The 25717-nt window shown below is 44.9% G+C and overlaps 1 protein-coding gene across 3 annotated transcripts in view; it reads left to right on the top strand.

Annotated features, from left to right (window-relative positions):
* Nucleotides 1-17617: 17617 nt before the first annotated feature.
* SLC16A4 (solute carrier family 16 member 4) overlaps nt 17618-25717 on the top strand; it is a 143355-nt gene continuing 135255 nt past the window's right edge. Inside the window, exon 1 of one of the 3 annotated variants that reach the window (XM_078786507.1) lies at nt 17618-17718. The gene's annotated coding sequence lies outside the window, so the exon portion shown is untranslated. The remainder of the gene's footprint in view (nt 17719-25717) is intronic. The other 2 variants (XM_068130400.2, XM_078786511.1) reach the window with 2 other exon arrangements.

Genomic DNA, 25717 nt, shown 5'->3' with positions numbered 1-25717 from the left:
CACGTGGTTGAGGGGGCCACGGCCGCGGAACCAATGAGCGCGGCCCAAATGCAAGCCTTCATGACCCAATTCATGGTGGAAATGCAGAAAAAAAACGATAGTGGGGAAATGGAAAGCAGAATGATGGGGGCCATTATGGGGCAAATGGGGGCAATGGAAGACAGAAGGAGGGCTGATAGTGAGAAAATGGAAAGCAGAATGATGGGGGTAATGAGGGACGAAGCGAGGGGTACCGGTGAGGAGTTAGACAAGAAATTTGGGAAGTTAGACAATAATTTTGAGGGGTTAGACAACGGGATAAAAGAGGTAAAGAATGGGTTAACGGGGGTGGAAAATAGAATGGCTGCCCAGGAGAATCAGTTAGAGGCGGTAAGAAATGGGTTAATGGGGTTAGAAAATAGGATGGAAGGCAAATTGCGGGAGATAGGGGAGCAATCCGCCCGAGAAATTAAACAAATGGGAGAGCAGATAGAGGAGGTAAAAATCGGGGTAGAAACCAAATTGGATGCTCAGAGGGATGAATTGGGACAGATGAGGGTGGCATCTACAAAGGAGATGGAGGAGATGAAAGAGGAGATACGACGAGGTGTGAGTGAGGAGGTTTCGGGGCTACGCGAGGAGGTAAAGCGAGGTGAGAAGCGTATGGAGAAGGAGGTGAGAAATAATACGGCAAAGTTACAAGGGGGAATAGAAGATCTGACGGAGGAGGTGGAACAGCTGACAGAGGGACAAAAAGAACTAGTGGAGCAGGTTCAAAAGAACACTGCGGTACTAGGAGGGTTAAAGGCGACACAAAAAGAAATTAAAAACGAATTAATAGCGACACAGAGGCAATGTCAGATGGTACGAGAGGAACTGACAATGAGGGTGGACGAGGTGACAGAGATAATGGAGACAAAGGACCGGCAGGTGAGGATGCACATAGAGACGGTCACGGTAGCCTTAGAGGACGAACTTGAGGAGACGCACCGGGAAATAAAAGAGGTGAAGCAAAAATTAGAGGAAGTGGAAGAAGAGGTGAGTGAAATTAAGAAGAGACGGACAGAAACTAAGAGAGAAATAAGGGAGGAGGTGATGGAATATGTGCAAGGTCGGTGCTCAACTCATAATGTGATGCTCACTAACCAAATAAAGAGTTTGCAGGTGGCAAAAGAGGTGCGGAGACGAGGTGCCAAGGTGAGTGGCGAAATATTCGGCAATGTATATGATGTGAGGAAAGCTTCAGTCGGCTTGGGGGTTGCTATGGATCCGGGTGTTCGTGAAAGGCCGTTGGTGAAGTGTGCGACAGGTCTGGTGTGCGAAGAAAGAGGTGTGCGAGAATGTCCGACCATGGGGTGTGTGAGGAAAAAGAGCACGCCGAGGAGTGAGTGTGCCGTCAAGAGTGAGTTGGTCGAAGCGCGTGTGCGAGGGGGTACATGGAAGCGCGGTGTGGTGAGTGTTACGGAGGAAGTAACGAAAAAGTGTGCGCGAGAAAGGTGTGTAACGGACAGGTGCATGAGGAAAGAGTGCGCTGTCGAGAGTAAGGGTGAGTGCGCTGTCAAGAATGGAGGTGAAAGTAGTGAGAGTGACACGGAGCGTGAGTTGGTTGTGACAGGTGAGCGAGGATGTACACCTGGAATGGAAGGATGCACACCTGGAATGGTAGAACGTGTGTGGGAATGCACACTTGAGTTGGTCGTGAGGCACGTGGTTGGGTGTGCGAGTAAGAGCACACCTGTGATTGTCACAGAAGAGGTGACCGAGGAAGGGGCGCGAAGAGGTGTGTTGGTGAGGTGTGCGAGCGACGAATGTGTGCCAAGGTGTTCAGTGGTCAGGTGTGTGACCAAGGCTGGGAGTGGAATGAGTGTACCTGGGTGTGTAAGGAAAGGTACGAGGAGCATGGGAACGGCTGGATGTATGAGGAAGAAAGGGGTAGCGTATGCGTTTAAGCATGCAGGTGAGGCATCGACGGTAACCGGGTTAGAGGTTAGAACGACTTATAGCCGAATCGGGCCCTTGGTGCGCGTCGGGCAGCTTCGCGTGCCGCGAGGACCAGCGGGGATCCGAACCACGGCGGTTTCGAAAGAACCGCCATACGCGATCCACGCTGTGCCTCGCTTGGAACGGCCGCGTCCGGGCTCCACTAGGCGGAGCGGGCAGCCCGATAGGAAGGGTCGTCATGGCGACCACTTTCTATTGAGACATGCCGGCAGGTCGAGATCGGGACATTGGATGGCTCCACGCCGAGGTGGTGCGTGGGATCTCGGCCCGGGTAAGCCCCCGTCCCTGCCCCGAATGCGGGACGTATCCAGCCGCTGGCACAAAACGACCCGCGTTCATTGCTCGGCTGTACGAAGCCGGGCTGTAGACGTGAATTGGCGCACCGAGAGGATGTAATAAGTAGACGGGTGATGAGGATAGTGTTTTGGCCCTGAAATTAGAAAAAAAAAAGCAAAATTTGATGATGGTTCGGTGATTAGCAGTAAATGACAAATTTTTGATTTGTTGGATTTGGACGAGCGAAATTGATAGTAGGACCTCCCCGATGTGGTGGGATGGCAAATCCACCATCCCTCACGGTGGGGCAAATGCGCAATAGCTTATGGGGTGTATGGCAGTGAAAACTAGCCCGGGTGGGTTAGGATATCGTGTGTAGGGATCTAGCGAAGATGACATTAGGTAACGTTAAGTTTAGTTAGTGACTGATACCTGTAGTGGGGACGCAGGTAGTTTAGTGTGGATGATAATGACGTGGGAGCGCAATAGTTTAAAGGGGCGACTGGGAAGCGCAAGTTTCAGAGGGGAGTTGTTAGCTGAGATGATGCCGTGTGTGAGGATTGAACAGGTGTGATTGAACAGGTGTGATTGCACAGGTGTGCAACTGAACAGGTGGATGGAGCAGTGTATGAGTGAGTAAAGGTGATTGTGTATTGTGCTGACCAAATGGTCTAGGAAGAGGAGGAGGGTGCAGGTGGCACCAGGTGTGAGTGCACAGGTGTGCACCAACAGGTGAATGGAATAAATGGTTGTGTGGAAGACATGGAGTGTGGAATATCTGGAGTATTGGAATGGATGGTCGTGGAGTGAGAATGGTGGAAATTGTGGAGTGGAGTGGATGGTGCGAAGGTGTGAATGGGGGAAGAGTGGACCCCCATCACGGATACCCGGGGCGGGTAGAGTAAGTGTTAGGTAGAGGGTACAGGTAAATTGTGGTTGGATATTGGCATCTGTGGTGCGGTTGCAGAATGGTATTGTGGATGGGTGCATTAGTGTTGTGGAAATGGCTGGGCGTGTAGCCTGTTAGTGTGTGTAGTTGGTTTGGGCACTCCACCACTGTGAGGATGTCGGCCAGGTGAGGCCGCAGGTGGGCTCTGGGAGCCGGTAGTAGTTGTTGTGGATGGGGCCCGAGGATCCGGAGGACGGACCCGGGTAGCCCAGTGCCAGAGGGCACCAAGTGGTGACAGAACCAGGAGGGGCCTTCCCCAGTTAGTTAGGTTAGGGTGAGGAGCTAGGTAAGCTCGGGTGGCAACTACAGTGGTGGAGGTGTGCAGGTGGGTAGACCTGCTGGGAGAGCTACACGTCGCAGCCCAGAAATTGTGCGAGGGCACCGGGAGATGAATCGGGGGAGTGAGACCCCAAATTGAGAAGCACCACAGTTTGGCCAATGGGAATTGGTTTTTAGAACCCATAGTGTAAGTTGGCCAATGGATTGGCAGGGAGAGACCCCGGGTAGTGTAAAGTGTGTTAAAGTCATTTAGAGGATAGTTAGGAAGAAAGATCTCCTCGCACCATCTGCATCCACTCACCTGAGGTGACAGGAACTCCACACCATGCCATGTTTTATTATTTTTCATTGATGCAAATGTTTGGATTGTGAGACGCATCATGACGTGGGTGTGACATTGTGCGTAATTCCATCTCTCCCTCCTTATGAGGATTGATGATGAATTGGTGATGGCAAATTTTGAAGTCGAGGGATTGTGGAGACGAATTTGGTATAGGGGAAATATGGGGAAGACGTGACAGTAGTGACGAATTGGTAATGTGTAGATTTTGTACATGGGGTAAGGGCAAGGGTAGTGTAGGTGACAGGGGGGTGACGTACGGTAGGGACGAGCTTTCTCACTTCGCCCTCCGTACGCATTTCGCCTTGCATTGCCTTATTGACGTGTACCCTTGTGACCTTACCCCTCGCTCAATTGTCTTCCCCCCCTTTTGTCTCCCACTTGAGGACCTGTGCGCCATTGGGTGCCGAGGGGAGCGTGCGTGAGGTGGCCATTGTGCGCACGAGATTCCCAGAACCAGCATGCATTGCGTTGATGTACCACTTTATGGACCGCTGTTCTGCGGCCAAGTACCACTTGATGGACCCCAGGTTCTGGGGCAGGGCACCTCTGTTGGAGACCGGCCATAGTGGCCAGGGAATCTTGCTTGCGGACCTCGGTAAGGTGGCACCTATGCCAAACAGGTGGACCACCCTTAGTTGGCCCCTGAGGCCCTAAATAAAAAACGAACACAAGTTGTGCTTTTTTTATATTTCCAAGTAGGCCGCACGAAGCCAGAAGACGTCGGGAAGAACATCGGCCCAGCAGAGAAAGAGAAGACCACCACCAGTTGTTTTGTTGTGTTTATTATGAACCATGGTGACTGCGCACCGAGTGGTGCTTTTGTGGTGCTTGTGGTGCTTTTGGTGCTTTTGGGTGCTTTGGTGGTATTGGTACTGGTGCATCGATGCAATGCGTGCTGTCTCCTCCCTCCCAACAGGAATTTCTTTTTCTTGTTCCCTAAAAAGAAAAAGAAAAAAAAAAAAACAGGTCCTGGGTTGCGTTGTAAATAAGAAATCACGTCACTGTAAATAATGCTCCCCACCGTAAATGTATAGTTTGAGAATAATTCCGTAATTCGGTTAGCTGTGGGCTTGAGTCTGTTAGACAGGGTGCAATGCAATAGGGGGACATACTTATTTGTGTTTTAAGATTGTCACACTCAGGGTCAGGTTAATTGTAGAGGGAATTACACCTACGTGTCACACTAAGTTAAAGTTTTGTAAGCCCGAGACGGGCCTGAAGAAAGGAGGGTGCAGTGTAACGGTTTTGAGAAGTGTAACGAATTTGAGAAGTGTAACGGTTTTTGAGAAGTGTAACAATTTTGGAGGAAGTGTAACGAATGTGAAAAGTATGGTTTTGTTATGTGTAACACCCTGGTAATGTAAATAATGGTCGCAGCCGTCCTCCTAGTTAATTCCATGAAACTTACACGCAGGCCACGATATATATTTTTAAATAGTGTATTTCCTTATTCTATGTAGGCTAAATATGTGTTTCCCACTAGACTCTGCATTGTACCAAACGAAATAAGCATAGGCCCTTTCAATTTCCCCAATCATCTCCGCTCTCCCAAAGTTCCTTTCAAAAGCGGTGCGAGTGGTGTTCAATCCCGCAAGCCGCCATTGCCCATGTGCTAATCTCGGAGAAGAAAGGCGTGTCTCCACCTCGTCATAGAGGGGAGGAGTGAGCCAACCCCACTTGGCCAATCAGCACCGCGGTGAGCGACCCGGTAGGCGTGCCCTCGCAGCCGGCGGCTTGATTCCGCCCCGAGTGATAAAAGCGACTGTAAGGGACTGCTTCACGAGATGACCTGGGAGATGAGCAGATGAGCGAAGAGGTGACATACGAGAGGAGCGGTGAGATGCGAGACGCTCCAAGCCAAAGGGGAGAGGTACTCGGAGAGGAAACCAGCTTTGGAGAGACGCGCTGAAAGGAGGGAGATGGCTCCACCAGAAGGAGAGGAGCAGGTGTGCCCGAGCCAGCGCGTGACGTCTACAGCATCGGCAGCGGATACACGACGGAGGGTTTTCCCGCCAAAAACACGAGGAATTGAGAGCTGCTGCCTCCGACCCTGCCTCCCTCTCCAGCAATCCACCTCAAGCCCTACCTGCCTGCAATATCCCCCGTGTAAGTGTGAACATCGGCTGTCCTAATCGTTGTCCTGGGGTTAAGTAAATTGAATAGTGTAAGCTAACGATGCACTGTGTGACTGCTTCTTCCATCCATTGCTGTAAATAATTTTGGTCGCTCTTTCTTTTTGCTTGTGTGTGTATAATAAATCTGTTCTTCCTCCGTACTCTGTCTTCTTCTCTTTTTCCTTCTCTTTCGGTCGCTTTAGAGGTTTCCCGATTGAATATCTGTGGTGCGATCGGGTCAACGTCGGGTGGAATCGGGCCAATTGGGGATCCTGTAACGGTCGCGGTTGGACCATCCGCTCGGCCCATCATAACATCCTAAACCGCGATCTGTAACAATATATATATAAAATCTTCGAATAAAAAAATCAGTGATTTAGATAACCTAAGTTACGAAAGCACATTTGAATGAGACATAGTCTAAATGAGTTTGCATCTCAAACATAAGATGTTTCATGCACTATTTCCACCTAGATAAAACAAATAAAAACAAGAAAAAGAGCAGAGATTGCAAACCCACGTCAGGATGTATTTTCAGTGGTTTTTAACAATTTTGTGTTAAAACAAATATGGCGGCCGAACCACGTGACCGATGACGTCATTTTTTTTTTTCTCCACCAGTTTATGCCGACATGGCGCTCAAGAAATATCATCTTGACCGGATGACGTTTTGTACTTGTCAAATTATGACGTCATAATGGAGGCACCTATGGCATCATCATTAACATATTTTATTCCCCATGGAGAGTCCTTTTCAATGAGTCGTGTCTCAATTTTTTTTCTATTCAATGCTTTCAGAGATATAGAGGTGCAAAGTTTTTCGGTTTTTCCAAGATGGCGGCCGAACCACGTGACCTACGACGTCATAATTATCATAAAAATTTAAACAGGTGGAGTTGCACCTATGGTGAAAATTTCCTATCAATTGGACTAACGGTTGCAGAGAAAATCATATTTATTCTGTGTGGACAAACAGACAAACAGACAGAAAAACAGACAGACAAACAGACAGATGAAAAATCGGTCAGAGACCGAGGACTTGCCGGAATGCACTGTTTTTATTGGCCATTTTGGACAAATATGGTGGCCGAACCATGTGACCGATGACGTCATCATTATTTGTTTTCTAAACTAATTTATTCCTTGATGCTCAAGAAATTTCATCTTGATTAGATGAAGTTTTGTACTTGTCGAATTATGACGTCATAATGGAGGCACCTATGACATCATCATAAACATATTTTATTCCCCATGGAGAGTTCATTACAATGAGCCATGTCTCAATTTTTTCTATTCAGCACTTTCGGAGATATAGAGGTGCAAAGTTTTTCCCGTTTTTCCAAGATGGCGGCCGAACCACGTGACCAATGACATCATCATTATTTGTTTTCTCCACCAGTTTATGCCGACATAGCACTCAATAAATTGCATCTTGATCGGATGAAGTTTTGTATTTGTCGAATTATGACGTCATAATGGAGGCACCTATGACATCATCATTAACATATTTTATTCCACATGGAGAGTTCTTTACAATGAGCCAAGTCTCAATTTTTTCTATTCAGCACTTTCGGAGATATAGAGGTGCAAATTTTTTCGGTTTTTCCAAGATGGCGGCCCAACCACGTGACCAATGACGTCATCATTATTTTTTTTCCTCCACCAGTTTATGCCGTCATGTCGCTCAAGAAATTGCATCTTGATTGGATGAAATTTTGTACTTGTCGAATTATCAAATTATGACATCATAATGGAGGCCTTTGGCTGAGAGTGATAAAAATTGGGCACAGTCTATTCCAGGGCAAGACAATTATGTGTGTAAAGTTTGGCGATTCTACGTGCAACGGTGTAGACGTAGTGCTGCGCACAGACAAACAGACAGACAGACAGATGAAAAATCGGTCAGATACCGAGGACTTGCCGGAATGTACTTTTTTATCTGCCATTTTGGAAAATATGGCGGCCGAACCACGTGACCGATGACGTCATCATTATTTGTTTTCTAAACTAATTTATTCCTCGATTATGCTCAAGAAATTTCATCTTGATCGGATGAAGTTTTGTACTTGTCAAATTATGATGTCATAATGGAGGCACCTATGACATCATCATTAACAATTTTATTCCCCATTGAGATTTCTTTACAATGAGCCATGTCTCAATTTTTTCTATGCAGCACTTTTGGAGATATTGCGGTGCAAAGTTTTTCGGTTTTTCCAAGATGGCGGCCGAACCACGTGACCGATGACATCATCATTATTTGTTTTCTAAACTAATTTATTCCAAGATTATGCTCAAGAAATTTCATCTTCATCGGATGAAGTTTTGTACTTGTCGAATTATGATGTCATAATGGAAACACCCATGACATTATCATTAACATATTTTATTCCCCATGGAGAGTTCTTTACAATGAGCCATGTCTTAATTTTTTCGATTCAGCACTTTCAGAGATATAGAGGCAGAAGTTTTTTCGGTTTTTCCCAAGATGGCGGCCGAACCACGTGACCGATGACGTCATCATTATTTTTTTTCCTCCACCAGTTTATGCCGTCATGTCGCGCAAGAAATTGCATCTTGATTGGATGAAGTTTTGTACTTGTCGAATTATCTAATTATGACGCCCTGGTGTTGGGCTGGCGGCTAGGGTGCCAGCTTCGGATCCAAGGATCCTGGGTTTGAATCCTGGTCGATCGCTGAATTAACGCCAGGGGGGGTTGACTCAGCCTGTCATCCTTCCGAGGTCGGCAAATTGAGTACCAGTACACTGGTAATTCCCTGTTTATCGTAAAAAGGCGACAAACAGGGTTGGCGACAGGAAGGGCATCCGGCAGTAAAACATTGCTTCAAAAAGGGGACCAAAAAACAACAACAACCACGGTCCCCGAAAAGGCCAACCCCCGCTTCGCGGGGGAAAATGGCCTCTTAACGGTGGTTGGTAATGGAGGCCTTTGGCTGAGAGATAAAAATTGGGCACAGTCTATTCCAGGGCAAGACAATTATGTGTGTAAAGTTTGGCGATTCTACGTGCAACGGTGTAGACGTAGTGCTGCGCACAGACAAACAGACAGACAGACAGATGAAAAATCGGTCAGATACCGAGGACTTGCCGGAATGTACTTTTTTATCTGCCATTTTGCAAAATATGGCGGCCGAACCACGTGACCGATGTCATCATTATTTGTTTTCTAAACTAATTTATTCCTAGATTATGCTCAAGAAATTTCATCTTGATCGGATGAAGTTTTGTACTTGTCAAATTATGATGTCATAATGGAGGCACCTATGACATCATTAACATATTTTATTCCCCATTGAGATTTCTTTACAATGAGCCATGTCTCAATTTTTTCTATGCAGCACTTTTGGAGATATTGCGGTGCAAAGTTTTTCGGTTTTTCCAAGATGGCGGCCAAACCACGTGACCAATGCCGTCATCATTAGTTTTTTTTTCTCCCTAGATTTTGCCTTCATGACGCTCAATAAATTGCATCTTGATTGGATGAAGTTTTGTACTTGTCGAATTATCGAATTATGACGTCATACTGGAGGCCTTGGGCCTAGAGAGTTAAAAATTGGGCACAGTCTATTCCAGGGCAAGACAAATATGTGTGTAAAGTATGGCGTTTCTAGGTGCAACAATGTAGATGTAGTACTGCGCACAAACAGACAAACACACAAACAGACAAATAGATGAAAAATCGGTCAGAGACCGAGGACTTGCCGGAATTTACTTTTTATCGGCCATTTAGGACAAATATGGCGGCCGAAACACGTGAACGATGACGTCATCATTAACATATTTTATTCCCCATGGAGAGTTCTTTACAATGAGCCATGTCTCAATTTTTTCTATTCAGCACTTTTGGAGATCTGGAGGTGCTAGGTTTTTCCAAGATGGCGGCTAAACCACGTGACCGATGACGTCATTATTACCATATTTGATTCCCCATGGAGAGTTCTTTACAATGAGCCATGTCTCAATTTTTTCTGTTGAGCAATTTTGGAGCTATAGTGGTGCAAAATTTTTCGGTTTTTCCAAGATGGCGGCCGAACCACGTGACTGATGACGTCATCATTACCATATTTGATTCCCCATGGAGAGTTCTTTACAATGAGCCATGTCTCAATTTTTTCTATTCAGCACTTTTGGAGATCTGGAGGTGCTAGGTTTTTCCAAGATGGCGGCTAAACCACGTGACCGATGACGTCATTATTAACATATTTTATTCCCCATGGAGAGTTCTTTACAATGAGTCATGTCTCAATTTTTTCTATTCAGCACTTTCACAGATATGGAGGTGCTCGGTTTTACGGTTTTTCCAAGATGGCGGCCGAACCACGTGACCTATGACGTCATTATTAACATATTTTATTCCCCATGGAGAATTCTTTACAATGAGTCATGTCTCAATTTTTTCTATTCAGCACTTTCAGAGATATGGAGGTGCTAGGTTTTACAGTTTTTCCAAGATGGCGACCGAACCACGTGACCTATGACGTCATTATTAACATATTTTATTCCCCATGGAGAGTTCTTTTCAATGAGCCATGTCTCAATTTTTTCTGTTCAGCACATTTGGAGATATAGTGGTGCAAAATTTTGCCGTTTTTCCAAGATGGCGGCCGAACCACGTGACCGATGACGTCATAATTAACATATTTTATTCCCCATGGAGAGTTCTTTCCAATGAGCCATGTCTCAATTTTTTCGATTCAGCACCTTCGGAGATATGGAGGTGCAAAGTTTTTCGAATTTTCCAAGATGGCAGCAGAACGACGTGACTGATGACGTCATCATTAACATATTTCATTCCCCCTGGAGAATCTTTCCAATGAGCCATGTCTCAATTTTTTCTATTCAGCACTTTCGGAGATATGGAGGTGAATTTTTTTCCGTTTTTCCAAGATGGCGGCCAACCACTTGACTGATGACGTCATCATTTACATATTTTATTCCCCATGGAAAGTTCTTTCCAATGAGCCATGTCTCAATTTTGTCTGTTCAGCACTTTTGGAGATATAGTGGTGCAAAGTTTTGCCGTTTTTCCAAGATGGCGGCCGACCACGTGACATATGACATCATCATTAACATATTTTATTCCCCATGGAGAGTTCTTTACAATGAGCCATGTCTCAATTTTTTCTGTTCAGCACTTTTGGAGATATAGTGGTGCAAAGTTTTGCCGTTTTTCCAAGATGGCGGCCGACCACGTGACTGATGACGTCATCATTAACATATTTTATTCCCCATAGAGTTCTTTACAATGAGCCATGTCTCAATTTTTTCTGTTCAGTTCTTTCGGAGATGTAGCGGTGCAAATTTTTTCGGTTTTTCCAAGATGGCGGCCGAACCACGTGACTGATGACGTCATCATTAACATATTGTATTCCCCATGGAGAGTTCTTTACAATGAGCCATGTCTCAATTTTTCCTGTTCAGTACTTTCGGAGATATGGAGGTGCAAGGTTTTTCGGTTTTTCCAAGATGGCGGCCGAACCACGTGACCGATGACGTCATCAATTGGGCACAGTCTATTCCAGGGCAAGACCAATATGTGTGCAAAGTTTGGCGATTCTACGTGCAACGGTGTAGACGCAGTGCTGCAAACAGACAGACAGACAAACAGACAGACAGACAGACAGACAGACAGACAAACAAACGAACAGATCAACATACTTGCCGGAATTTTTTCCGGCAAGTAATGAAAAATCGGTCAGAGACCGAGGACTTGCCGGAATGTACTTTTTTATCGGCCATTTTGGATCAAGTTTTTCAGTTTTTTTCAAGATGGCGGCCGAACCACGTGACCGATGACGTCATTATTATTTTTTTTCTCCACCACTTTATGCCATCATGTCGCTCAAGAAATTGCATCTTGATTGGATGAAGTTTTGTTCTTGTCAACTTATCAAATTATGACGTCATAATGGAGGCCTTGGGCCGAGAGAGTTAAAAATTGGGCACAGTCTATTCAACGGCAAGACAAATATGTGTGTAAAGTTTGGCGATTCTACGTGCAACGGTGTAGACGTAGTGCTGCGAACAGACAGACAGACAGATGAAAAATCGGTCAGAGACCGAGGACTTGCCGGAATTTACTTTTTTATCGGCCATTCTGGATAAATATGGCGGCCGAACCATGTGACCGATGACGTCATCATTATTTTTTTTTCTTCACCAGTTTATGCCGTCATGTCGCTCAAGAAATTGCATCTTGATTGGATGAAGTTTGGTACTTACTTGTCAAATTATCAAATTATGACGTCATAATGGAGGCCTTGGGCCGAGAGAGTTAAAAATTGGGCACAGTCTATTCCAGGGCAAGACAAATGTGTGTGTAAGGTTTGGCGATTCTACGTGCAACGGTTTAGACGTAGTTCTGCGCACAGACAGACAGACAAACCAACCGATCAACATACTTGCCGGAATCTTTTTTTTTTTTTTTTTTTTTTTTTTGTATACAAGATCGAGGCTCGTGAAAGAGCTAACATTAATCACACAAAAAGACAAACCGACACACAAAACACAAAAAACAAGGGGAGCGGTAGACAAGATGGGGAGAGAGGGGGAAGGACACAAAAGAGAGGGGGAAGGACACAAACACAACATTTGAGAGCAGGGACATCGGGAGGACTTGGGGGGAGGTGGGAGAGGATTAAAACATATAAACACTGCAAGGACTCTGGGGTGAATTACCGGGGGTAGAAAAGATCAAGGTTTTCGATGGGGGAAGATAAGAGATGGTGGTGAACAGCTGTTTTAAAGACCTGGAGGGAGGAGTGGGATTGAAGGGAGTGGGGGAGTTTGTTCCAGAGGCGGGAGAAAAGGGGAATGAAAGAGTGAAGGTGAGCAGAGAGCCTAGACTTTGGCAGTTTAACCAGAAGAGGGTTGCAGGCAGATCTTGTGCGACCTGAAGGAATATTGGGGGGACAGAGCACAGAGAGAGCTGGGGGAGCAAGGCCGGAGAGGAGTCGGTAGAAGACAGAAAGACCACCAACCTGCCTGCGGTGAGTGAGTGAAAGGCCCTCGGCGTTGACTACATCGCAGGAGATTCCAATGATTCTGAAAGCTTTGGCCTCAACAGCGTGAAGCCGAGCAAGGTGTGAGGCAGGAGCACCAGCCCAGAGGGGGGAACAGTATTCCATTGAGCTGCGGATGAAAGCCTTGTATGTGGTGAGGAGCTCAGGTGTGCCAAGGAAGGACTTCGCACGACGGAGGATGCCCAGTCGGCGACTGGCTTTGGAGGCCAGCTTGGAAATGTGGTTTTCCCAAGAAAGATCATGGCAGATAGTGAGACCCAAAAGCTTGAGCGACAGAACTTCTTGGAGAGGATTGTTGAGAAAGTAGATGGGAGGGTTGTCCAGTCGGTCCTTTCGGAGAGACATTGTAAGAGTGTGAGATTTGTCAGGATTGAAAGACATGTTCCACTTGTTTGACCAGTCTGTGATTTTGTCCAGGTCTGCAGAGAGTGAGGAGGCTGCAGACTGCCGATCTGAGGGATGAGGAATGGAGCGACAGAGAGTAGAGTCGTCAGCAAAGAGATAGAGAGGATTTTCAAGAGAGTCAGAGAGATCATTGATGAAGACCAGAAAAAGCACAGGGCCCAGAACACTACCTTGGGGAACTCCAGCCTGAACAGGAAGAGGAGATGAGAGAAACCCATTCAGGGCCACACGTTGACTACGACCAGAGAGGAAGTCCGCCAGCCATGCGTGGAGATTTCCATGGATACCAAAGGAGGAGAGTTTGGAGAGCAGAGCAGGGTGCCAGACCGTATCGAAGGCACGTGAAATGTCAAGGGAGACAGCTCTAATTTCCTGTTTGGCGTTGAGGACCTCCATCCATTGTTGAGAAAGCAGAAGCAGCATGTCCAGAGTAGAGTGACCAGGTCTGAAACCAAATTGATGATCAGAGATCAAGCCATTGGAGAAGAGGAAAGATTTAATATCTGAAGCAATGATGGATTCCATGACTTTGCTGATAATTGGGAGAAGGCTGATTGGTCTGTAGTTGCTGGGATCTGTTTTTGCACCTTTTTTGTGCAAAGCGGTGATGTTGGCTGATTTCCAAGCAGACGGCAGATGACCTTGAGCAAAAGAGAGGGTGAAGAGAACAGAAAGAGGGAGTGAAAGTGCAGAAGAACATGATTTTAGGACCCGTGGGCTGATGCCGTCAGGACCAGTTGCAGAATCAGAGTCGAGGGTTGCCAGAAACTTTTCCACCTTGTCAGGAGGAAAGGACACAGAGTCCAGGAGCAGCTGGGTACGACTGGGTACGGTGGGTACAGAGAGGGATGGGTTTGGGACACAAGATTTAGAGGCAAACACAGAGTTGAGGCATTCAGCTTTTTCACGTGCGGAGTCAGCCGTTAAGCCGTTTGAGGTGAGGGAGGGGATGGAGGGGGAACAAACACCAGAAACAGATTTGACCAGACGCCACCAGGATTTGGAAGAGGGAGACAGATAAGAGAGTTCGGTCTTGAGAATGGTGAGATATTGTTTCCTGGCTCTCCTGAGGGTGGACACACACTTGTTTCGGGCTTTGTGAAAGGAAATGAGATTTCCTTCCGTTGGATTTGCTTTCCAGGAGACGAAAGCAAGTTGTTTCAGGGCAACAGCCTCACCACAACATTCCGTGTACCATGGACGGGAGGAAGGGTATGACAACTGAAGACGAGATGGTATAAATCTGTGCATGAGAGAGAGCAATTTACTTTGAAAGAATTCCCAGGATGAGTTGATGTCAGAGGCGGTAGAGATGGGAGACCAGTCCAGATGATTGATGGCTGCTTGAAGACCGTGCCAGTTGGCCTGAGTGAAATGCCAGACTCGTCGACGCTGAGGAGGCTCTCTGAGAATGGTCAGAGAGATGTCCACCTTGACAAGTACATGATCAGATGAGCCGATTGGAGCAGAAGAAGAGCAGCAGACATTTTCAGGGATGTTTGTCATAACCAAATCCAGAAGAGAAGATGCTCCGTTGACTGAGATCCGGGTCGGGAAATTGACAGATTGTGTCAGTCCCAGTGAGACGCAGAAGTCCTTTGCTGAAGAGCCATGGCTGGTGAGAGAGGTACCCACACCCAGCCAACTGGCATGGTGACAATTGAAATCACCACATATGAGGAAGAGAGAGTTGGGATGGGTAGATAGAAGTTGGTCCATATTATCAGACAGTGAGATGTAGATGGAGTCATCGCTGATTGGTGGACGGTACAACACACATATGAACAAAAGGTGGGAGCGAAGGGGAAGCCGTAGCCAAAGGTATTCCTGGGGGTGAGGTGGAGAGAGGGCAGTGGAGGGCGAGTGAGGAAGAGAGTTTTTTATAAAGATAGCAACCCCACCTCCAGGACGAGGCTCAGGTCTATCATACCGGAGGAGGGAGTAACCTGGGAGAGATACCAAGGCATCAGAGACATCATGAAGGAGGAAAGTTTCTGTTAAGCAGATCACATCTGGTTTGTCAGAAGCAACCTGTATGGAGAGGTCAGTCAAGTTTGAGCGAAGGCCCCGGATGTTTGAGGTCCATACCGTTAATGAAGAGGAAGGGGGAGCATCGGGTCCAGAACAGGGGGGGGGGAGGGGTAGGGTAAGATGTGGAAGAGGAGGAAGAGGTAGGGAGAGCTGTTGAAGGTGTGTCAGAGATTTCAGAATAGCTTGGAGAAAGGGAAGAATGGGGCGGACAAAAGGTTTGATGGAGATTGGGTGAGGCACAGTGAGGTGTTATTTGAGGAGGGGGAAGAGCAAGGCAGAAGGTTTGGGGAGATGAAGGTGAAAGTTGGAAGGAGGAAGAAGCAGGGAGGATGCTTTGAGGAGGAGGGGTGAGAGGGGAGTCTAGGAGGGGAGGAGCGAGGGAGAGTCTCGGAGGGGAGGGGTGTGGGGGGAGTTTAGGAGGGAGGGGAGGGAAGGGGCAAGGGGGGAGATTTGAAAGGGATGGGTGATGGGGAGGATTTGGAGGGGAGGGGTTAGATTGGATTTTGAAAAGTGTACGATTCATGGGAAACGAACATTTTTTGCAAAATGAGTTTGAGACCTTCGAGTCAAAAATACCTTTGAGGACACTGGAGGAGGGATGGAGTTCTGGATAGTTTAGGGAATGTAGAAAGGAGGAACTGTAAGAGATGGTATTATATATATTTTTTGGAATGAATAGATTTGGTGAGCAAGACGAAAGCATCCTTTTGTAGGAAAAGAAGAAAAGGGTGTTATAATATATGAGAGAAAATAGTTGTTCAGGGGAGAGATTATACATTTCTAACCGCGTGATCGCGAACGAAGAACGAACGAACAAAAAGAACAAATAAACGAATAAGACCTGGGAAGGAAATAGTTTTTTGGGGGTTTTTTTTTTTTGTTTTTTTTTTTTTTTGTGAGTACAGATATTAAACAAGGAGGTACGGGGTGAACGACTGGGACGAAACAGAGAACGAAAATAATTTCAGTGCATTCGACGAATCGCTGAGAGAAAAACAAACCACAAGGTCGGAGACGGTACGGTAGTCCAAGCCTACGAGTACTAGGCCGCAGAATACTCGATACCATTAACCGACGATTGTGTATACATGTACGAAAAATTAGCACCGAAAATTTTCAAAAAGATACGCTATAGGTACATACACCGAAAGATAGATACAGTCTCGACAAAAACACGATTGAGAAATATCACTTAGCTTCGAAAGCGTGAGCGCATGGAGCAGCTTCGAAAAGACGTGACCTCGCCGTGATCTCGCGAGACTCTTCTCGTGATCTCGCCTTTTCCGGCAAGTAACAAACAGACAGACAAACCAACCGATCAACATACTTGCCGGAATCCTTTCCGGAAAGTAACAAACCAACCGATCAACATACTTGCCGGAATCTTTTCCGGCAAGTAACAAACTGACTCAAATGCAATACCTTCTCCTCAGGCAAGAGTAATAAAAAGGTCTTCATGTTTGGCCAAAGCGGAAAGTACTTAATATAGGGAAGAAAGCAGCCGGTGGGTGCAGTTTGGAATTCTTGGAAGCAAAGCATCCAGGCCCAGGCCCAGGCTAGCTTGACCTCAGAAACCTTATCTGCACTAGCAACAGTGAGTGGTCACTGTGTATAGCAACAACAACAATCCTTATTCCAGAAATCTTTAGCAATATTGCTAGCAACTCATTGAGTGTGAAAAGTAAAACAGACTCCCATCTTGTATGTTTCGCTAAATAGAGTTATTCGCTCAATTAAACAGGCAATAAATGTTGTTTTGGTCACACATGAAGCACAATTTCCTCCATAGTGAATCCTCTGGTAATGTGGTGAATCTGCGCATGCCTCTTATATTATAACTACCTTTTGGGATCAATTTTTGGGACAAGGCGGAGGATTCAGACATAATTGTCAGCTGTTGTTTGATGATAAAAAAAAAATTAGTTTGGAATTTCCTTGAGTCAGGGGGGAAAAAAGTAGCTGAAACTTCCGGAGACTCAGTGCGGTCATTCTAAGGTTGGAATCACAAAGATATCCTTTAACTTCAGTGCCAAAGATATCCATGGGAGTAAAATACGATGAGATGGCAGAGTCGGTCTTGCAAATGCCATCTGAGAAAACGTTTCTCGTTTGCGTGACCCGACACAAACCCAACCAACAATCCGCAATGCTGGAGGTATCGAATGTCAATATGAAGCAATCGTACCATCCGCTCCTATCGCTTAGTGTGAGGGAGTGACTGAAGCAGCTCAGAGCATGACCGATAGGTACACCAAAAGGTCCTGCTTCTTCTGCAACTCTCCTGCTGGACTCCTAAGGTGAACCGTTTTTGGCTGTCATTTTAAATTGCTGGTAGACTTTATGGCTGCCTCGTACAGGCCTTGTAGTTTTATTGGTAGCATTTGCTGACTTTTCTAGCCTGGTGTTGGCTTAGCGATTAGGGTGCGAGCTTGGGGTCCATGAATCCTGGGTTCGAATCCCGGTCGATCGCTGAATTAACGCCAAGGGGGTTGACTCAACCTGTCATCCTTCCGAGGTTTGCAAATTGAGTACCAGTTCACTGGTAATCCCTGTGTGTCGCAAGAGGCGACTAACAGGGTTGGCGGCAGGGAGGGCATCCATTTGAAGCAAACATTGCTTCAAAAAAGGGGACCACGGTGCCCAAAAACGGCCAACCCCTGCTCTGCAGGGGAAAAAATGGCCTCGAACGGTGGTTCTATTTGCTGACTTTTCTCAAAATCTTCGATAATGAATGTAATGAAACGACGACGTGACTTGAGTGACTGTGTTCGAGAATGTTCTTTAATTTCAGACCGTTTTAGAGAATCCTTTCAGAGGTTGAAATATGTATCTCCAGCTCAAGTGCAATAATTGCAAAATCCCACCGAGGGTAAACTGGCTGCCAGACTTTCGAGGAAGGTTCCAAGATGTTCCGAGGAAGGAACTTTCGAGTTCCAAGATGTGTGTTTCTTCGCCAGTCTAAAGGCAGCTGCAAAACCGTGCACAGAAAGATGAAGCAGTGGTATAAATAACCCCCTTTACCCTGGCAGAGTTTTCCAATGTCGACCTTTAGCTGGAGATGCGATTTCTCTCCAATTGAATGTACTCTTGGGCGATTTAAATAGAAAAAAAAATTTCTTAAACATCAGAGAGGCAATATTTTTAAAGAGAGGCAATAGAAAACTATCCTCACTTGTTGATCTGGTTTTGCATTGTGAAGGGTTTCTCGATGCAAGAAGCATGTTTTAGCATCCGATTTGTGTGCTTGTTTCAATGGAAAACCTTGTTTCAATGTTTCCCCCCCCCCCCTGCCCCCCCGACACCCCATTTGCCGTTTACTTGTCTGTAATGTTATACTGGATATTGCTCTGTTTGGCATTCTCATTTGAATGCATAGCTCATGAGTCATGATGGAGGGAGTTCAGTTTCAAATCCAATAATACATTGTCAATTATATCCGCTAATGCAGTTGCAATTAATGTAATAGTATACTGAGGCCTACTAACATCTCTACCCTCCTGCATGTGATTTGTGTACATATGCTTGACCATGCAAGCCTTAAATTAGTGGTTTAAAACCTGTGCGGACCCCTAGGGGTCCACAAAACCAGAGGCGATAGTCCACAAGGGGAGGGGAGAAATAACCATAACCCATATGTATGTGATTTTATTGTTGTATTTGAAGTGTAGCTTCCAGATGAACGACGAAGTGTCATCACGAAACATCTAAAGACCTCAAATTGTATACAGTGCCTTCAGAAAGTATTCACACCCCTTGACTTTTTCACATTTTGTTGTGTTACAGCCTGAATTTAAGATGGCTTAAACGTAAAAACATTTTTGTCACCGATCTGCAGAAATACCCCATAATGACAAAGAGAAAACATGTTCTGAGAAATCTTTACAAAATAATTAAAAATGAAATAGAGAAATACCTAATTTACATAAGTATTCAACACCTTGACTCAATACTTCATAGAAGCGCCTTTGGCAGTGATTACAGCTTCAAGTCTTCTTGGTTATGTCTATATCAGCTTTGAACATCTGGTCATCTGGATTGGGAAGTTTCTCCCATTCTTCCTTGCAGATTTGCTCAAGCTCTGTCAAGTTGGATGGGGAGCGTCGGTGAACAGCAATCTTTAAGTATTTCTAGAGATTCTCAATCGGATTCAAGTCTGGGCTTTGGCTGGGCCACTCAAGGACTTTCTTGTTCTTGTTCTGAAGCCATTCCAGTGTTGCTTTGGCTGTATTCTTGGGGTCATTGTCCTGTTGGAATATAAATCTTCGCCACAGTCTAAGGTCTTCTGCGCTCTGAAGCAGGTTCTCCTCAAAGGATTTGCCTGTATTTGGTTCCATTCATTGTTCCCTCTATCCTTACGAGTCTCACATTCCCTGTGTCAGATGGGTGATGAGGGATGATGTCAGATGGGTGATGAGCTGTGCCCGGTTTCCGTCAGACATAGCGCTTTGCATTCAGGCCAAGTAGTTCAATTTTCATCTCATCAGACCACAGAATTCTTGGCCTCATGCTTCTCAGAGCCTTTCATGTGCTTTTTTGCAAACTCCAGGCATGCTTTCATGTGCCTTTTCTCAGGAGTGGCTTTCCTCTGACCACTCTCCCATAAAGCCTAGATTTGTGAAGTGCTGGAGAAACTGTTTTCTTTCCGGCAGGTTCTTCCATCTCAGCGAAGGAACTCTGTAGTTTTGTCAGTGGTCATTGGGTTCTTGGTCACCCTCCTGACCAAAATCCTTCTTGCACAGTTGCTCAGTTTGCTCAGACGGCCAGCTCGAAGAAGAGTCTGGGTCATTCCATACTCTTTCCATTTCCTAACGATGGAGCTCACTGTGCTTTTGGGGACTATAAACACTCTAGAAATTGTTTTATACCCTTCCCCAGGTCTATGCTTCCTCACAATTCTATCTGATTTGGATTCTACAAACAGTTCTTTGGAGTTCTTGGTAGAGTTTCTGCTCTGACATGCACTGTCAACTGTGGGACCTTATATACAGTGCATTCAGAAAGTATTCAGACCCCTTCACTTTTTTCACATTTTGTTATGTTGCAGCCTTATGCTGAAATCGTTTAAATTCATTTTTTCCCTCATCAATCTACACTCAATACCCCATAATGACAAAGAGAAAACAGGATTTTAGAAAGTTTTACAAATTTATTAAAAAGAAAAAACTGAAATATCACATTGACATAAGTATTCATACCCTTTGCTGTGACACTTGAAATTTAGCTCAGGTGCCTCCCATTTCTGTTGATCATCTTTGAGATGTTTCTACACCTTGATTGGAGTCCACCTGTGGTAAATTCAATTGATTGGACATGATTTGGAGAGGCACACACCAGTCTATATAAGGTCTCACAGCTGACAATGCATATCAGAGCAAAAACCAAGCCATGAGGTCGAAGGAACGGCCTGCAGAGCTCAGAGACAGGATTGTGTCGAGGCACAGATCTGGGGAAGCCTACAAAAAAAATTCTGCTGCATTGAAGGTTCCCAAGAGCACAGTGGCCTCCATAATTCTTAAATGGAAGAAGTTTGGAACAACCAGGACTCTTTCTCGAGCTGGCCGCCCGCTCAAACTGAGCAATCGGGGGAGAAGGGCCTTGGTAAGAGAGGTGACCAAGACCCCGATGGTCACTCTGGCTGAGCCCCAGAGATCCTGTGTGGAGATGGGAGAAACTTCCAGAAGGACAACCATCACTGCAACACTCCACCGATCTGGGCTTTATGGCAGAATGGCCAGACGGAAGCCAAACAGTTCTATCTTGGTTTCATCAGACCACAGAATCTTGTTTCTCACAGTCTGAGAGTCCTTTAGGTGCTTTTTTGCAAACTCCAAGCGGGCTTTCATGTGTCTTTCACTGAGGAGAGGCTTCCGTCTCCGAGTCGATGAGAACCATACATCAGTAGATGTCCGAAAATGGATATGCCAAAAATAATGTTGAATAGTCTTATTGTTATTCGAGATGCTGGTATAAATTTGATATGTATACATGCAGTAGGTTTGTAAGTTTTAGTTTATTTCATTTGTTCATTACAACCATCAGCACTTCAGAGACATTTCCAAAGCACTGTGCATGGCAAATATGCAGCTGTGCACCCACAGATTCTGGGATTACAATGTTGTCAGTGACACGTGAACGTTGTTAGACAATGATACCAGCACAAGAGTAATACATGCCAACTCTCGCTTGCCGCCCTATTGTAGCGCATCAAGGTCTGGTGTGTCTGTTTCCACAATACATTTTCAGATGCATACCTGCACTTGGGCTCATTTGACAATCTCTATGTTTGCTTTAATCTTTAATGGGATGAGTGCAGAGGTGAGGGGTGTAACTGCAAATATAAAAAACAAAACTGAAAGTCTAAGAGTGGCGTAGCCGGGCTTGTTTGATTCTTTAGTTCAAGAAGATAGTATGACCTGGGTGAGGATACCAGTTAGCAAATAATGTAAGTACCGTATTTAATTTTTTTTAAGTACAGTAAGTCTCTAAGCTGTCTGTCACCATGGAAGTGAAGAGATTGCATTGAGACACTGGATTAATTCTACATGTTTTGAGTCAACAATGAACTAACCATACACTGCTTCAATCCAGTAACTTTGCAGTCACAACGATTATATTTACTATATGATCAATATTAACGTTATTAGTCCCCTACTGGGGTACACCGGAGGGGACTATAGGTTTGCACGCCGTCCCTCCGTCTGTCAGTCCGTCAGTCTGTCAGTCCGTCAGTCCGTCACGCAAAGAACAGTTTTCCGGACTTTTTTTCTAAACGCTTAATGCTAATGATTTCAAACTTGGCACATCGTTTCCTCATGATAGGTTACAGGTCAAGTTCGAACTTCACGACGTTTCGAACATTTTTAACAAAGTTATGGCACTTTGAACTTTGGTAATTCTGATAATTCTGATGATCCTTAACTCAGTGCCATTTTAAGTTTTAATTTCCTTTAAAAACCAACTTCTCTGCAATAATAGGACCGATTGAGATACAATTTTCACCATATGATGGACTCGGTCTGTAGAATATTTTAATGGTAATTATGACGTCACAGGTCACGTGGTTCGGTCGCCATATTGTTTTTCGTGAAAACACGAAAACCCCTTTTTCTCTGCAACGGCTGAACAGATCGAGGCCAAACTTTGCAGGCAGAATCGCATACCCATGACGAACAAAAAAAGTCAGCGAGCATGACGTCATGCGTCACATGGTTTCAGAGTTATGACGTTTTTAAGCATGAACCTTTAAAACCGAGCTCCTCCCTTATTTTTGATCCAATCGAGGGGAAACTTCACAGTTCTGTTCAGCACTAAAATGTCCTTTTGGAATTTGTGATAGGGCACGTGCTTTGGCAGATATCGTTAATTAAACGAAAATATTTTTAAAAATGGATATCTTGTTTATTCTCGAGTTCTCCTCAAGCCGCACCGTGCGTCCTCAGCCTCGTCTCGCGAACGTCAACAACGTGACACAGCGCGCGCTTTCCGGAGGCGCGGAGCCAAGCCGAGCAACATATATATACACATCGATCATTGATCGTGAACCGAAAAATATAATAAATTACTGATGGTTTCAGAGTTATGACGTTTTTAAGCATGAACCTTTAAAACCGAGCACCTCCCTCATTTTTGATCCAATCGAGGGGAAACTTCACAAATCTGTTCAGCATGTCAGTCTACTAAAATGTCCTTTTGGAATTTGCGATAGGCCACGTGGTTTGGCAGATATCGTTAATTAAACGAAAATATATATATTTTTAAATGGATATCTCTTGAATCGCTCGTACCTCAGACCGTGAGTTGGTAATAATATATATAATTCACACAGTGCAATACGTGCAGGCCGCTCCACGGAGTGACCTTGCAGGCTTATCAACGAGGCGAGGCGTGACACACACGTGTCTCAGCATACCTCAGATCAAGTTTGAAAACCAGCATCAACCGTGCATAAATTTGCATATTCGATCATTTTTGACAAAGGTATGGCACTTTGAACTTTGGTAGGGGACATTTATTGCAGCGCAATACTCAGAATGCTTGTTATTATTTTTATTTATTTATTATTATTATTATTATGAAGACGATATTACTGTATTAATAAACTGAGGCTAAATCCTTATTCCCGTGATAATTAGTACACCACTTCTCATCGAGTCATCCATGAACCATACACAGCTTCATTCCGGTAACATTGCAGTCATGACAAAGGGATTGCCATGTGCTCCGATTATATTTACTATATTATTATTATTATTATTATTATTATTATTAACGTTATTATTATTATTATTATTACAAAAACTATACTACTGTATTAAGAAACCTGGCCTAATTTGTCTGAAGTGGCCTGAAGGTGAGGCATAAAGGCATGAAGCCTAAGGCCTATACGTACTGCGTCGTTGGAAAGACCTGTAACACCTATGCTTTCGATATTTGATGGTCATTTTTACAATCGGTTTGTTTATGTTTCACACTGAATGAAAAACGTAAAGGTAGAGCACGGTGATTGTGATATATGACAGGTTCGACGATATATTCGGCCTGAGCGGCAACAAAATCAAAATGGCTGTGTGGAGTCAGCCATCGTACACTGTAATGACATCACAGACGTAATCACATTACATCACCCCGGTCATGTGACCCGATCCTCAGCTATGATTGGTGTACCTTTGTGAGGAACATAGTACATGCATACATACATACATACATACATACATACATACATACAGACAAACATGGTTCTAGACATCTTTGTCCTGTGGGCTACGCCGTAAAATCTCAGGGATGACATGTTTTTATCATGCAGTTTGTTGAAATACTTTTATGGTCAGGATATAATGAATACACAGGAAATTAAATCTTCGTTTAAATGTAAATGCACACGTGTAATAAGCCTCCAAGCAATATTCAGTCAAGTTTCCTTCCATATTCTTTTTTTCTTTTTTTTAAATCTAAGACGATGATCTTCGTAGGAATGAAATATCGTTCTGTGGATGTCCGCTTGTGCATGTATCTCCCCCTTTTATGACCAACCTCTGCAGACATCATCCCAATGCTGCCAAAGCAATCTCATGGCAATGAGTAGACTGTAAGGATTCCCATTACCTTCCTAGAGGTCAATTCAGGCAGGATTTTGTAATTTTGTAATTAGTCTCCTCTTTGTCGAAATACATGCCATGAGATATTTAACATCCATCAACTAAAGATAGGACACCCAGCCCTACATCCATCGGAGGGATGGCACGCTATACTCCGAGAGTTTTGGAGTCAGGCTGAGAATTAAAGCCAGATCATACAGCTATAACACAATATGCCCGAGGCCTAGACGAGGTCTTGATAAATAATTATGGACGAGAGAGTGAAAAAAAATTCCATTGCATGACGAATTCATTCTGGTTTAAAGGTATTTGCACACTCTGTGAATCTGAAACTTTGGTTCCATCCCAAAATAGTTTATTACTTTCTCTTATAGTCATGCTCAGAACTTGATACTCCCATAAACGCTCAAGTCACAACACTGGACTCATTTTAGGCTCCACGATACGACTACTTCATTTCGTCCAGTTTATTTCATAAGAATACTAGCAGAAGTACCCGGCGTTGCCGGGGCGGGAGAGGGGAACAGGAGGTAGGGGAGGAGAGGGGGAAGGGGGAGGAGGAGGGGGAGGGGGAAGGGAGGGGAGGGGAGGGGGGAAAGAGGGGGGAAGGGTGGGGAGAGGGGGAAGGGGAGCAGTCAGAAGTGGAAGCTCTTTTACAGAGAATTTATATCTTAAAGGGGAGGGGAGGGGGGAAGGGGAGGGGAGAAGGGTGGGGGAAGGGGACATACTCGCATATACTACATATTTCATGGACATACTCGCATTCTAATTGTGGGCACTCGTACTTTATAGAGATACTCGGTTGAAAAAAAGAGAACATGTACTCCTGGCTACCACTCGGTGGCGTTGTGGCCTATGTTAGCGCATTCTGTGTGTACAAACAAACAAACAGACAAACAAACAGACAAACACTCCTAAATGCATTACTCTTTTCTCTGACGAGGGTACATGCCTGCTAACCAGTTACAAACACACGTGCAACCTTAACCAATACCAAATACATGACACCTGATACAAAATCATAACAAATCTGAAAAACAACAAAAACAAGAACACTATCTTGTTCTGCCATATGGAGCTCCAACTTCCACTCAAACCCTCGACCAGAACTCCAACAGAGTAGAAAACTTTAATTTCCACAATGCATCTATAAGGTACAATTACTAATTAACAATTGCGTATTGCAAAAGTCCATTAACCT

Source organism: Myxine glutinosa, chromosome 11, assembly GCF_964187855.1.
Source record: "Myxine glutinosa chromosome 11, kmMyxGlut1.1, whole genome shotgun sequence".
NCBI classification, from domain to species: Eukaryota; Metazoa; Chordata; class Myxini; order Myxiniformes; family Myxinidae; genus Myxine; species Myxine glutinosa.
Note: the sequence above shows the minus strand (reverse complement) of the source record. Positions and strands in the feature narration are given on the sequence as shown.